The sequence below is a fragment of the Molothrus ater genome, chromosome 1 (genome assembly GCF_012460135.2).
Source record: "Molothrus ater isolate BHLD 08-10-18 breed brown headed cowbird chromosome 1, BPBGC_Mater_1.1, whole genome shotgun sequence".
Classification (NCBI taxonomy): domain Eukaryota; kingdom Metazoa; phylum Chordata; class Aves; order Passeriformes; family Icteridae; genus Molothrus; species Molothrus ater.
In genome coordinates, this window is record NC_050478.2 from 18,430,816 (window position 1) to 18,447,255 (window position 16,440).

Consider the following 16,440-nt stretch of genomic DNA (forward strand, 5'->3'; position numbering starts at 1 on the left):
TAAGCTCAGTATTCATTGAAATTGGCCCCAAGTTATCTTCTCATCTGAAAATGGTGAGAATACACTATGTTGTTGATTATATAATGAAAATGTTACCAATGTTTTAGTAACAATGCAAGTCTCTTTAGAAAAATAAAGTTCTGTTATTCTTGTCAGCTCTACTTAAATGAGTGTACATTCTCTTACTTGAATAGGTGGGTGCTGGAGGATATTTTTTAACACAGACCATTAAAAGTTTTGTTAATTAAGAGATAAATATGTCATTTTATACAGAGGTAATGTATAATGTAATAGAAATACAATAATTTTGAGGAAAAGACAATAAATAAACTAATAAATAGATTATAGGAACATCCTTATTTTTCCTTCACTTTTTTCCAATAGTTTGTTAAAGAACCAGGAAAATTATTTTTTCTGACAGCATGTCTATCTGGGCAGCAGATATTTCCCTGAATTTAACCTCTGTATTGTTATAATTGTGTTGTACTCATTAAAAAACACAAAAAAACCCCTATAAAATATGTGAGCCCTCTTGTGGCCAGAATATCTTCTATGTGTCTTATGAAATCATCAGAAACTATGTGGCCTAATGAAGTAACTACCTGAAAATAGCTAGAGAACACTAAGTGTAATTTTTTAGTAAATACTTCTAATATCAGTTCTCTTTCATTTTTTATAACAATGAAATAAATTTAATTTTTCTTTTATATCTTTCTTAATTTACTATTTGTAGCTAAAATGCCCAGGAACTTCTGGTTTTGTAACAGGGGTTTTTATTTTAAAGTCTTCATATGTATCACATATAGGACCAAATACGACCATCAGTCAGAGCTTTATTTATTACTGATCTGGAGCTGAACTCTGAGATGATTTTGAGGTGGAAGAGACTTTATTTCATTGCCACTTATCACTCTTCCTTCATGAATTCAAGAAAAAACATGCCAAACAATCCAAACTACATATTCATATTTAAGAACAATCCTTATCACCTGATACAACAGTTTTTATATTTTTGAGGGGTTTTTGCTTCCCTTCATTAAGAAGACCTGTTTCTGCAGCGTAATGCTTTTCTTTGAAAAGAAAAAGGAAAAATTTTACAGCTGTTCAAATTAACTCATGAACTGGGCCTTGAAAAATTAGGTAGTAATTTTCATTGATTAGATAAAATATCAGCGCTCTGTGGTTAAAGTTATAATAAATTTGCAGACAGAAAAGGGATGGTATTTTAAATTCAAACTCTGTGTTCTACTCCTCACAGATTTTTCCACTTCATAAGGTCTGTTACTGGGCTCAGATATTTAATGTAGTATAATAATGGCATTTTAATATATATCTGTCCCATGGATTGCTGAACACTTACTGATTATTTGCTTTAATTCTGCTGATCAATAGCATTTGCTTAGTTATTTCAAGTGAAGCCTGAAAAGAGATCAAAAACATATTTTTTGTTGTAACTGACTGTTTTAAAGTTCCACTGGAGAGTATTGGTTGCAATGCCTTAATCTTCTGTATCACAGTGTTTGTGGTACTTGTGTACAATTATTTATTTATACATCGATATATTTATATATATGTTCAAGAAATGCAAACAGTCAACACATCTGTTTGTATTTTTCTGTTTTATTCTGGTATTTTATTTTTGTTTTCCTGTATTCTTATTTGTTTCTATCACAGTCATTTTAGTAGTCTGGAATTAGATTAAAACTGGAGTGTATTTTTTAATTCTTGCTCTGTAACTCTGTATCTATTTTTTCCCTAAGAAATGTAATATACATTTATTTAGCAAAAGAAATTCCATATTTACAAACATAACAGGTGTTCATCGTTATAATTATTATTACTGCATCCTTAGTATAAATTCTTAAGAAACTCTTTGCCAGGAGTCACTGTAGAATGAACAGAAATTAAGACTTGTACCTGATAGCCTAGAGAAATTATATACACATTATATATGCAGGAGTCTGTAGAAAATATGTGAGGGAAGAGGCAAAGATTGGTGAATTAAGTGAGGAGGGGGAAAAGCCAAACCTCACACTCATTAATGGTGAAATTAGTAAGTTTCTCATTTTCAAAATTTGGAGGAATGCAAATATTAATTGGGCAGAGCAGTGGGTAATAATTCATAGACTGGTTGATTTCTTTCATGAAGAGAAACTCAGCTCCAAACCTTTTGACCAGAATCACTTCTTATATGAGATATGTGGAGTCTACCCTGAACTGAGATGCTCCATCTATATTTAAGAGTATCTTATATTTACAGCTCTGAAGAGAATATCAATCAAATGTCCTTTTCATTGCAGTTACTTTTGGGAATACTACAGATATTTTGGGAATTTTATTTCAGTATGGTTTTAACCATATACTGTAATTCTTAAGAATGACAGACAGTTAATGTAGGTTACTTTAATATAAAAATCCTTTCCCCCTGCATATGGTTAAGAGTGACATGTTTCTTGAAAAATATCTGCAGCACCTGTTACTAAGCACTTAAATGTGCATCTCTCAGTGAGATAGCAAGTAAAGTCAAGGCAACTGGTTTATTTTATTTAATGTTTCATTTCTATCAAAAGAAACCTTTTCAATGCATCAAGATACAGAAGCTTGCTCATGCCACATAACAGTGGAAGTTATAAAACAATAAGTCCAATAAATGTGGATTGTTGAAGCTGGGTATGCTCATGTGTACGTGGTAAAATATTGTGTAAATAATTTGTGCGTACAAATAGCACAGAACCTGGGCCTTGGCTGAGTAAACAAGACATCCTTGTGCAGCATGAATGAATCATAGGATCATAAAATGGTTTGGCTTGGAAGGGACTTTAGGGATCATCTAGTTCCAGCCACCCTGTCATGGATGGGGACGTGGTTGCCCAAAGACCCATCCAGCCTGGCCTTGAGCACTCCCAGGGAGCAGAGAGCCACAGGTTCTCTGGGCAACCTGTTCCAGTGCCTCACGACTTTCTGAGGAGAGTTTCTTCCACATATTTAATCTTAATCTCTCTTCTTTTAGTTTAAAATCATTCCTTCCTTTTCCTATATCTGCCTGTGGAAATCTCCCACTTTTTTAAAAGCCCCCTTGATGTACTTGAAAGGCTGCAGTGAAGAAGGTCAGAGCCTTCTTCTCTCCAAGCTGGACAATCCCACCTCTCACCAGTCATTGTAGGAGAGGTGCTCCAGCCCTCTGGGGATATTCAGAGTTCTCCTCTGGAACCACTCCAAAGGACCATGGTGTTCCTGGGCTGAGGAGCAGAGCCCAGCCAGGTGGGTTTCACAGTGAACCCCACCATAACTCTGTCAGCTGCTCTCTGAACTCAGAGTCAGGCTTTGGCTGCCCCTGGCAGAGGGCAGGGAGACCAGCACTGGGAGGTTTGGCATGGCACACTCTCTGCTGGATGCTCATGTTTCAAGTCCTGGCCCAGCAGGGAGAGGCACCCCTAAAAAGCCATCTGCCTTTCTGTTTTGGAGGTGGGCACAGAAAAACAGGCCAGATTGAAATTAAAGGCCTGTTTTTTTCCAGGGATTTTAAATATAGGGTGATAAATTCTCATCTAGTTGCAAGATTAGCACAGTCTGCTCACTCTGAGGAACAGGGCAGAGGAGTCAATAGTGACTGAGTCTGTTGGGATTTGATTTAAATGCTCCAAGTTCAGAAAGTTCTTCAGTCAATCCTTTGGATGGCTGTGGGTAAGCACAAGTCCACATTGTCCCATATTGTTTTGTCTAACTAAACTGTGGAGAGAAATTGCTAACACTTTATATGACTTCAGAGTTATATCCTAATGCAGTCGAGAACCTGAAAAATATAAAAGCTAAAACTTAAGGCATCATTATGACAGAAGGTGATGGGGATCCAGGGGCCAATATAAAGCCAGAAAATTTTCAGGTGGAAAAAAAATTACACTGAAGTAAGGGCTAGTGGAGAATAAGATATTGTTCAGGATACTGTAGGTAATTACAGAAAAGCTACCAAGGTTACAAAAATAATGAGCCTTCCATTTTAACCATCAATTCAGATACAGTGAAAAAAAGGAAAGTTTTCAGTGAAAAGCACCCTGAAGTATCTCTTTTTAATTCTCTAAACAAGTCTCTGAAAATAGCAATGGATTCATTGACTTTCAGATGCTTCTCTCAGAAGAGAACATGAAAATATCTTAGCAATTCTTTAAGAAAAGTTAAATTATTTGAAAGGAATACTAGTTGCTGAAGTGCTTAAAATTATGGCTATTATTTGAAAGGAATACTAGTTGCTGAAGTGCTTAAAATTATGGCTATTAATAGACTACATGATGCACTGGTGTGTCTAACAGCAGTCTGATTCACTGTGGGTGCATGACCTGCTTTAAATTATTGAATGAATCTGGGTTCTTAAGCATGATATAAATGTGCCGCATAGTAAATTGTCAGTCAGAAATAAATGTAACTAAATATAAATTATATAGACACAGATAAAGATATGGATTACATAACTACATATATAGATTCAGATATTTATACAGAAATGCACTTTTCTGTATATATTTATCTGAATTTGCATATATGCATATAAATATGCGGACCAATATTAAATTCTCCATGTTCTAGCCTGGAAAAAAGGCATGTATAAAATAATTCCAGTTCCCATAATTTAGTGAAAGTATTTATGCTCATTTTAATGAGTCAGGGTCTAGAAAAGTCCCTCAGGAACTAAGTTTGGCTTAAATGATTGTAGTGCAAATACTTCTCTGGAGGTTTTCTTTAAGCACTCGGCTAAGTTACTAAGTTACATAAGTTACTAAGCTAAGCAGGAGAATTGTTTATATAAGTCTCATTTCTGTATTTTAAAGTCTTTTATTCTTTCTTTAAGAACAGTTTTAACTTTACATCTTCTTCCTGAGTTTCAGATGAACTTAACTATAACCTGGCTTTTTTTATTATGTAGTCAACAATAGTTTCTAATCAACCTTGATAAAAAATATTTCTCTTCTAGCCATAGAACCACAGAATACCCAGACTACAGAAGAGCAGAAAAAAGAAATGAAGACAAAGATTAATTTCTTGGACTTCCAAATGCAACAAAAATTGAGTGTTTGAAGACAGTGAATCTGAAATTTTTGATGCATAGTAACATACTCTGAAGTTTAAGTATTTCTCATTGCTTAGCATGTCACAATCATACAATTTTGGAGTGCAAAAATAGCATGGGTATGGGGTTTTTTTAAAAGAACAGAGATGGTTACATTCAAAAGGACTTGAACCTATCACATTTGGTGGTATTCGTGCTGTCAGTAATTGTTTTATCTGACCTAAAATACAAGTGAAGGAGAGAATTTGGGAAGGAAGCAAAAGAGGTCTTTAATCCCACATTTTGAGTAAAAGAACAGTGGTCTCAGAGGCAAAATTCTGTTCTTTAAGGCATGGGATCAGAAGGTTTGGAGGTAGAATCTCAGAGAATATTTTATTTTAGCTAGTTAAGAATGGACGTTTGGGATGTGTGTTTGTGACTCATTGCGAATGAGGTTTATGATGCACAAATGAAAGTCTGATTGCTTCGGTGACTGGAGGTTTCACGCAGGCTTCCTTCATTCTGCAAAGACTGTGAAACAAATACATGATCCTTGCAAATGCCTACTAAGCACCAGCTAGTCCAGTTAGACATGTTTAGTAACTTGTCTTGGTCATTGCTGATGGTTCCTGGAATTTGAGCCAAATGTTGTATCATTTGTTCTCTCATCCATATGGAAGGACCTCTCAACTGTCTTCCTTCTGTTGCTCCCTTCTCAAACCTCTAATACATTCAGCAATCTGCTCACCTATTGGTACTGACCTGGACTGGTTCTTGAGTGGCCATTGCCTTCTTTCTACCACATGTCAAATTATAATTTCCACCTGAGTTTTTCACAGACGATGAATAGAAAATAACCAGGCATAACACAGCCTATGATTCTTTGGTTTCCCAAGTGCAATCTGTGATTCCATCCCATACCTAGGTGCCAAATGACATTTAGCATTCTTCAGAGCCTTGCTTTCTAAAGTCTCAAGGGAAGAATGAAGCTATAGGGCTCCAGAAAAAGCATAGAGAAACTTAAATGTGACTGCATTTCACTATGATCAAAATGCATGGGAAATGTTCTGCACTCTCTTTTAGCAAGACAGAAGTATGTTCCAGATTACAAAACTGTAGTATGGACTTGGTTTATTTCTTTAGACTGATCACTCTTACTAAATGCTGAATATTGGCTGAATTAAGAAAAATGTTTTTGTTTGGGGGGCTTTTTGTTTCTTTTGGGTTTTTTTAGATACTGAAAGGCTATCAGCTAGATTGTGTTAAAAAGAAACTACATTTTCACCAACAAGGGTGTCATGTTTTTCTGATGACTTGAAAAAATCATCGCTACCTTCCCTGGGGCAATGTGGAGCATCAAGGAAAATATGTGGGAATATTCCTATTTCTGAAATACATTAGCAGTTGCTTTCATAGCAAAATCAGCTTGTCTGGTACATAGTTGTAATATATTTTGATTTCTGAACTTTAGATAGGAAAAAATATATTCGTTATCCAAACAAGAATATTCACTGCATTATCAGTTTAACTGAAAGGAAAATACTCCCTTAACTAGAGAAAATTCTTAGAAATAAATTAATTATTAATTTCCTTTAGAGCAAGCCTAACCTTGACACTATTATTATTGAAAAGCAGTTACAATAAATTCATCGTTTCAGCTATTTGAAGGAGTATATGGAAAACTGTGACTCAACAAGACTCCTCCAACAGATAGTTGTGTTTTGGCTTCTGCACAAGGCTTGATGGCATTCTCATGAATAGTTGATTAGGCTGGAGAGTGCAATGTCTGCATGCATAATTGAAGCTATACAGAAATAATTGATCTAATTACCAGTGCTATGTAATGTCATTCTGGTTAGAGACCTGTCCCAATGGCTGATGTCTGCCCCACAGTTACTCCTCAAAGAACATATGGGATATTCTGAAGGGATCCTTAATATTTTCAATTACTCCTTTGCCCTGCAAGGTCTCTTCTTGACTGCTTATAAACTGTGTTGAATATTCTCTGGTAACCAAACTCATCCCTGCTTCCATATCCAAGTAAATTATTGGAAGGCATCCCATCTATTGGGACATATGGATTTTCTGTTTGGTATCCCTACATCCTCTCATCAGGAGTGGTGGAATGAACAAAAAATACTAACAAAATGAACAATTTTTAAAGAAGAAATGGCCCTCTTCCCAAGTTAAAGTATTTGCAAAGTACTTTGCGTGTCCTCCCTCATGAGACTATTGCCTCAGGCTTTCTATGAAGATTTTGAATATTCAGATATCGCAGTATATAGACTATGGGCAGAATGCAAGTGCTCAAAGGGGTTTCTTTGCAAAATTTGTCATTTCCACCTCTGTCAATGCTGACATCTTGACATGCGAGCACAGTCCCAGAATCCTTATTCAGTACTGACTGCAGGAGCTTTCTCTGGAGACTTTTAGGAGTCACACATGAGATAAATGTATACATAAGCACACACCCAAAGAAGCAAGTTATCAGGAACTGTCTGTGATAAGTGTGAGCTGAGGATGAGGAAAAGTCTTCCCAACATTTCCAGTCTCAAAATCATAATTTTTTGTACCTGTAGTAACAGAGAGACAACCTACCCTAAAAACCAGAGGTAATAAATACCAGACAGAAAATAGAGGTTATTGAAATAAGATTTTTAAACTACTAATCATTGTAGGTGGTCCAAAAACAGGCAAGAATGTACTCTTTCAATAGTAGAATGAATTTGCTTCATGTCATCTGATCAAATGTTCAGAGAGGAAAACTCTGAAAAGTTCCAAATTGAAAATTGCATGGTCCAGCTTTCCAAAGAAATATATTAGAACACTGCTAGCCCAGTTTCAGAAGGGAACGGTACAAAAATACTTGATTTTAAAATTATCAGTTTTATGTCAAGAATGACAAGCTAGAATTTCTTTTCAAGATACCAAAGCCCTCATAACTGATGCAAACATAGAGGAATGCTTCGGGTATATGATTCCTATTTAAAATATCCTTGATTGATTTTATTGTGAACTGACAGCTTATGGAGGTATTGTTGACACCAGTTCAGAAATTTTCACTCAGTGAAAATAATGTGAATTTCCTTTTTAAAAGGGTGAAACACATCGCTTTGGTGACATTCACAAACAGTGTGGAAGTGAGAACAGTTTCAGTGCTCCATGTCAAAGCACAAGTGAAATCATCTCTTGGTTGTATCCAGATAAACCTCATGGATAAATCCAGAGAATTGTGTATACCAAGGTAGAATTAATTGCAGTAAATCTCAGGTATGTTCTTTGCTTAGAATTGTTTTCAGCTAGGGAAATTATTCTTTAAACAAGAAAATAACAATGTTTTAATGCATAGGATTGTTTCTGTGAATGTTTAATGAAATCAATAATTACTTAAGAAAATACATGAAAAAACAGAGGCTTAGGAATGTATGATAATATAAATCAAGTACATTTTAGGAAGTGGACTGTTTCTTTTATCTATTCTTGAAGTTCCTGAATTTAGGATTCAAGTGGTGCATCACTTCCCCCAATTGTCTATCTCCACATACAAGTTTAATAATACGATAGGATTTATAGTAAAGATAATTAGGACTTTATGAGCTTCAATATAGGTTCTTTATTTCCATACAAATATATTTGTATTTAAAATGTAGTATGTAGAACCTTAAACCTTTTAATGGTAAAGGAGAAAATCATGTCCTAGGTTAACATCCTGCAAAACAAAATATTTTATAAATCCTTTATCTTAGACAGGTTCCAGCTTGTACATCTGCCCCCACCTTATCTTTTTTTCAAATAGAACTTACTCAATTCTTTGCTGCTTTTGTAAAGCAGTTACAAGTATAATCTGTAAGCCCGGCCTTGCTGGGCACGTGTACCCCGGTGTAAAGCTCTGCTGTGGAGGAGGCTCTTTCAGGGCTCAGAGGAGTTACTGCTCTTTGTGGCATGTGAAGTAGAAAAGCACCACACACCTGAGTGGGTGGTGCATGACAATAGCATGGGCAGGAAAAGTTAATTCAGCAGGAATAAACGAGGTGCCAACTGTAAAGCATCAAACCATCTTAAAGTTTCCTATCTCCCTCCCATCCCAAAGTTAACTTCAAATCGGGGAAGAAGCCGGGTCTACCCTGCTGCTGGGCAAAAGGGAAAGTGTTGATTGCACCTTGCTCTGAAACTTCATCGCTCCTTCAGCACGAAACACTGAGTTTTCGTAAAGGTATGATGAGAACCATTGGCAGCACGGGGAAGAAGACACTGGTGGTGCTGTGACCAACCTCCAGCCCCGCTCCCCCCTTCAGCCCCGCTCAGCCCCGCTCCCCCCTCCAGCCCCGCTCCCCCCTCCAGCCCCGCTCCCACCTCCAGCCCCGCTCCCACCTCCAGCCCCGCGGAGCCGCTCCCGCCCCCGCCGCGGTGGCACCGCAGCCCCCGGGCCGGGCCGGGCCGGGCCGGCTCCTCTCGAGCTGTGCACACTCAGACCTGGTGGTACCCACGGGATGCTTGGGAAATCACTTCGGCGTTTTGCCAGCTTTTAAGGGTGGCCCCAAACACTACTTGTAGATATTTAAAAGAGTGTTATTGACAGTAATATTGGATTATTAATAGCTTGGCAAAATCCATTGGACTCTGTGCTTCAGCTTCCTCATTGTATAATCCCCCCTTTATGTGGTTTGGGTTGAAGCTGAGAGTTTTGTCTGTGGATATGTTTTACTTTAGTCTCGTTTTAACATGAGAGCACAAAGGAATGCACACATGGCATCATTAAAAAAATGTGCATACAGTAACTTGGATGCAATAGTGTAGGAAATACTGAAAATCTGCCCCTCGAAGCACCTCTCAAGAACTGAAGGAGCCTGTTCAGGGCCCAGGACCCTTCAGTCTTTTAGTGATGTGAAAGAGCTCCACTAGATCCTGTCATGCCTCTACAGGATAATCCATAAAAGTAGCTGTAAAGTCACCCCGTCCAGGCCCACCACCGGCTAGCTGGATTCATAATCAGCTATGGGTAGAAAAACTCAAAACAGTTGTAAACTATCTTTCATTTAAACTTACATCTGCCATTTTGAAATGATGCTGCGGAGAGATCCACCTTTAGGGATGGCAGAAGGAAGTGTGCAACACTGGAAGGTGAAATTTTGCCACAATATTTACTCTCTTCCTTGTTTAAAGATGATAAAACCGAACACCTACAAACATCTATGCTTTCCATTGTATAGCATCCAGTGCTGTTGATTTTTATGTACTCAGGGAGAGTTTTCTCACAGTCTGGTGTTTGCATCTATTGACTTTGTAATCTATAGACAGACTCTTAATGAGCAGAAAAGACAAGAATCTCAGAGATAAAGCCTTGGAATAACAGTGGGCCTTTACAGCTTGTCAGTAGGAGAAAGCTCAAACATAAATATCTGATTTACAGAAGTAACACAACTTATTTTGATAGATTACATTGTTTCTGTTTCAAATTACTCTGTCAATCGAGAAGGAGGAGGTTAAGAGGTCATATTTTTAAAAAAATGCTTGAAAGGGCTCTTTCAAGGGATTTTTCATAAATTTCACCCCCATAATTAATTGCTTATTTGTGATATTGCAGAACCTCTACTTTGTCTGACAAACACGCTGATTTTGTGAAATGTTGCTTTACAAATCCACTCAGACAGGAACAGGACCAAAGACCCTGCACGTGGACTGAAATGCAGTGATTTGCACTACACAGCAGCTCCTGACGTGTCTTTGTCGCATTTTCATTTCAAGTTTGATCCTTTTTCCCTTGGTGGGTGAGGCTTTGATGCTGTTTTGACCTGTTTCACTTGGGAATGGATCATACAGAAAACCACATGGGCTTTTTTGCTGTTTTGACCTGTTTCACTTGGGAATGGATCATACAGAAAACCACATGGGCTTTTAAGGCAGAAGTTAGGTCAAGGCTGAGAATGGTCTGTGTTGAAAACTTTTAGACCAGTGGTTATCCAGCAAGAGACAGGCAAGGAGAAAGGTTAGGGTGTAAATTCTTGAAGCAAAGTGGCCACAGTGGGGCTTAACTTCATTCTGGAGTATCAACTCAACGCCCTGGACCGGCCTATCTACTGGAGACGGAGCCTTTTGTCTCTCCCGTGCCCTTTCCGCGTCACCGCCTCCGCGGCGGCACCCACGGCCGGGCTGGACACCCTCAGCACCCACGGGCGTCCCGCCGCCCTCTCGCCGCTCCCGGGGCCGGGCTGTGCTCCGTGTGGGTGCGGAGAGCCCCGCTGAGCCCCGCCCGTGCCGCGCCGCCGTTCGGGGCCCCGAGGGCAGGCGGGGCACGGGGAGGGCACCGGCGCCTCCCGCTTCGGGCAGAGCCGGCGGCGGGCCCGTGGGTGGCTGTGCCCGGAGAGGCGGCGCTGGAGGCCCCGGCGGGTCCCTCGCCCGCCCCGTCCGGCGCAGCGGCGGCGCCGGTGCCGCGACCCGACGGCGCTGGGTCCGTGGGCAGCGTGCGACACCAGGAGCGCCCTCCACACGCGTGGGGCGGCGAGCGGCGGCTGCTTGGCCCCGGAGCCGGCCCTGCCCGCTGCGCCTCCGCTTTTCCAAGGGCTCGATTCCCCGGCAGCCGGCAACAGGAATAAATTACAAAGCCGCACTTAATGTTAGTGACTCTTTAAATGGAATTTTTCATTCAAACTTTGTCATTAAAATAGAAAGGCCTTTTGGTTGTGACCATACAGGCATAATAAATTGTATATGTTTGCGATACTGAATGAATCTTGCCCATATGCTGCACTGCAAGGCTACATGAATGAAGCATTTACCAAATCAGGCCCACCACATTAAACAGAAAAACAATCTTTATTCATGGTAACTTATCAGTTTCAATTAATCAACCTCAACAATAGAAATTCTGATGTGTTCAAGCAACTTGAAAGCAATAGGTCATCTCCAGGGCAGCCATGTTGTGTCTTTGTGCCTATGGCTTCAGACAAAGCAACATCTCCAATAAATGTACATCCCCACACACAGATGTGTGACTATATCTGTATAAACATCCAGGCGCACTGAAGGCCCTGGTGTACACGTACGTAGAAGTGTTTAGCTTTTTGTCATACAAAAAGTAATTGTTTGTAAAAGTAATTTTTTCTTTTTTTGGAGCTCCACAAGTTTAAACAAAAGAAAAGAAATTTCCATTGGATGACCATCCTTTCAGTTTCTCTGCTGCTATGTGAATAGCATTGTGCAAACCATTCCAATGGTATTGAAAAGGGGTAACCATTGGTTTGATTTGGTTACACGGTTTCGTAAAGAGCTCCCTCCCACTGCCTTAGGGTCTGTGAAAGGTCTGTGACCTGTTTAGAACTGCCAAGTGAAATGTCATGTCGCCCCTCCCAAATGGGAGTATCTGCATTCATTTGATCAGTATAAAAAATGATTGGGGATGGCGAGATCAGGGCTTTTGAATTGCAATTTATAGCAGTTTACAAAAATGCACATTGTTGGAAAAGAAAACATGGAAGTGTTTCTTTCTAAATTGCATTACCTGTGAAATGTCATTAGTCTTTTTAGGATATTGCATCGTATTTTTTATGATCTCAGAGAGAGATTTAAATGAAGAAGTTGAGTGTTTGCTTGAGATACGAAGACACAGCGCACTACCTACAGCACCTGCTAAGTTTTGCCATCAGCTGCTGGAGGAAATGTTTCCCCATTCCTCTCCAGCTTGCGTCCATAGCTCTGCTGTCATCACTTGGTGGTACCGCGTATTTCACGAGATCTTGTCATTTTAGTGCAATGACACGAGGCTGCTGCTTTCTGGGAGGGTGGTTTGTTCATGTCCAGGGCTCAGCATCCTCCCACCTCCCGCCGAGCGCTTTGACCACCGCCGCCTTGTCCGGAGACGGCTCCGCCGAGCGCTTAATTTGTTCCTCCTGCGATTGCCCGCGCCTGAAAAGAAACAAAACCAAAGCAAACGAAACACAACAGCAAGGGAAAACGAAGGATCGGTTGCACTGATTTAAAACTCTCCTTCCTTCAATGTGCCGTCTCTCACCGCCATACCCCCGGGGGCTGCGCCCTTAATGCGCCCGGTCCGGCCCTTAATGCGGCTCTGGGGAGCGCCGTGTTCTGGGGCTGGGCACCTTCCCTTCCCCGCTCCGTGCCTGTCACAGCCCCCACAGCCTCAGCACTGCCTGGGGAATGCCAGGGCTCCCTGGGGAATGCCAGCGCTGCTGTCGCTGCGGGCACAGAAGGGACCGCACGGGGAGCGGTGGCTGCTCTGCGAGCGGTGAGGGATAGAGGAAGGTGCGGGGCAGAGAACAGCGGGGGGACACGGCTGTTTCAGAAGGAAAAGCGAAGGGTGAAGGGACGCCGGGTCCGCCCGGGACGGCGGGTGCCCTGCAGCATGCTGGAGCCAGGCCCCGAGGGCGGGGGCGGGCAGGGATGCTGGCTGCAGGGCCACAAACAGCGCAGGGGGCCCAGGGCTGCTCCTTCTCCTGCAGGTGCCGGCTCGAAGGGTGAAGCTCTCCCTCATGACCTCCGCTCCTCACCTTGCAGGTGCTCTGCTGCCCGCAGCGCAGGGGGTGGCGGCTTGCTCTGAAAAGAGCACCCACGCTCCGGGCCGGCTCACCGCGGCCTCGGCCGGCGGCCAGGTCACTCTGGGACTCCTCTTCCCCCGCCCGGACCGAACTAAAGAAAATGTTTTCTTTTCCTGCTCGCCTAAAGGTGACACCTCAGCACCACGGAGAGCCTTGGATGGGCACCGCCGGGACGCCGTGAGCAGCCCTGGCAGGGCTTCAGCCCCGCGGGCACAGAGCCCTGCGAGGGCAGAGTGGGTCCCTGTGTCCTCTTGGGCTGGTCCGGACCCCGGGACAGGGGACATGGAATGTCCTCGCCACGCAAAAGCTGCACGTCAAGTTCAGCAACCAAGGAGGGGGGCACAGCACTGAGCCTGCCAGAGTGCAAGAAGCGTTTGGACAATGGTCTCAGGCACATGATGTGATTTTTGGGCATGCCCTGCTCAGAGCCAGGAGTTGGACTTCTATGACCTTTGTGGGTGCCCTCCAATACAGTATTTTCTATGATTCTATGACCATGCTGACTGGGTCCGGCACAAATGCTCTTTATAGCTGTCACCCAAGGCTGAAACGTTAAAACGGGACAGATAAATTATTAGGAGTAAAAGCCTCGAGCGGCTTAATTGGGAAAAGCAGTCCTGGTTCCAACCAATGTCCGTACAATTGCACACTGCAGTCCACCATTATTCGAGCTTCATCTACTATGCACTATATACCACCGTCTCCAAAGGATTGTTGCCCTAGAAACTTGTTTTAAATCTCCAGCTATATATCAACACCTTGTTTTAGCAGTCCTTGGCTGAATTACAGTTACACAGTTTGGCGCTTCTTTCAAATTTCCTCCCATCAGTTTGGCCAAAGAAAGGAATTTTTCTCCTTTAGAAATGAATTGGCTTAATTAGTAAGTAGATTAATGGCAATTGCTGGTGAGTTGGTTTCCAGCAGAGTTTCACCAGAGAGGGTTAATCGGAGTCAGGTCTGGAATCTTTCCCAGAACTGGCTGCCAGCCATTTCCGTCAACCAATCAACCCCGTAAACAAACGCGCCATCCGCTGAAATAGAGTTTATTTCTTACTGTCATCCCGCTGGAGTCATTTCCCCAAACAGCCGCCACCTCGCCATGGGTTTGAAATGGATCGCCCTGAACTCGGGGATTCTGATTTTCAGTGATTTCCCCAAATCTTTGAAGCCTTTCTCCGGCGAAAAAAATATTTGTTGGGCGTATCGGCATTCAATAAACAAGTAACCTGCTTTCAGCAGCCTCCAGCTGAGATTTTTCCCTTCTAAGAAGCTTATAATTCGAGGCAAAATCAGTTAGCATAGCAGGGCGATTCAAAACTCTTTTTCAAAGTCACTGTCTCAAACGTGGGGCAAACAAGAGAAACATCAGCATTGACTTTGACATCTTTTTCAGCCTTTCCACTTATTTTTTTTTCTATACCGATACAACGTATTCATACTTCGACTTGCAGCTGCATTAGTCTTGCAAAAAAAAAAAAAAAAATCCCTGCTGAGAAATGCATATAATAGGAAAAACAGATCGGCTGGACAGCAGCGTAATTAATGCCAGAAAGGGCTGAGGCCGGTTTCATAGTTTGTCTTTTGAGGATATCAAGACGAGACCTGGTGAAAAATGACGCATGCTTTAACATTTCAGAAAGCTGGCAGCTAGCAGCGCTCGCCCCCCCTCCACCCCTCCTTTTTTTTTTTAACTTTATGCCTCTGAACAAAGGGGTCGGCAGAACTAGCTAGGTTGTAATGAGTTCTGTGTCCCTAGCACATTAAGTGCATCATGGAAACATATTGTATCGAAATAGTTTGGAGGAGAATACTGGGGATGAAAGAGAAAGGGTGCTTTGATCAGCTCCCTGGGGTCCTGAGTGCGCGCAGACCGACTTGCAAGGACTTATTCAGCTCCAGCGAGACACACTTACAACGCCATTCAAAGAAATTTGCATATCTGTAATTTATCACATTTGTCCCCAACATTTTTGCAAGGTAAATAAAAGTTGGCTGAATAAAAAATATCAATCATCACAGGGCGAGGGAGAGAGGGAGCCGGGAGCACGGCGAAGTGTTTGTTTAACCAGACTCCGTTTGGAAAACTTTTGCTGAACGCGGGGTAAAACTGACCCCGAAGCGTTTTGCAGTTTATTTCAAGGCGGTGACCGCGCTTGTGACCGCAACCGGAGCTCCGCGCCCCGGCCCAGCCCAGCACGGCCCGGCTGGGCCAGACTCGGACCCCCGGGGCCCGGAGCTTCAGCATTCCGCGCTAGCAGCACCCCCGCGCAGCACCGAGCAGCACCTCAGGCCCTCGGACCGCGCCTCGGCCCCGCAGGTCCCAGGAGCCAGGGCTGGCACAGGGGAAACGAGGGAGGTGGAAATAAAAACCTCGGAAAGGGCCCGGGCCAGGGCCTTGTTCAGCTTCAGCCTGCGGCGACCGCGCCGCCACCGGCATCTTCAACTTGACCTTGGCGAGGGGTCCGCGCCTTCGCCTCATCTGTCACCCGCGCCCGCTGACAGTGATGCATTTCACGCATTGTCGGGGCAGGGCACGGGGAGAGCCGTCGGGGACGGGACGGGCTGGCTGCGGAGCGGGTGCGCTGTGTCCGGGCGGTGGCAGGGAACAAAAGTTATAGCGAGACGTCTGTGCGGCTAATTCCGTGAAAGGCGCGTCCCGGTCCCTCCCGCGGGAAGGTCACTGTCGCGGGCTGCGCTCCGCCCAGGGGGGGCCACAGTGCTCCGCGCATCCCCGACCCCGCGCTCCCCACGCCGGCGGGCACGATCGGTGCAGACACGTCCCGAAGGCACCGTGTTTTCCCCCGTTTCCCAAAACAGCCATTCCCAGCCCACCGGCACGAGAGAGGC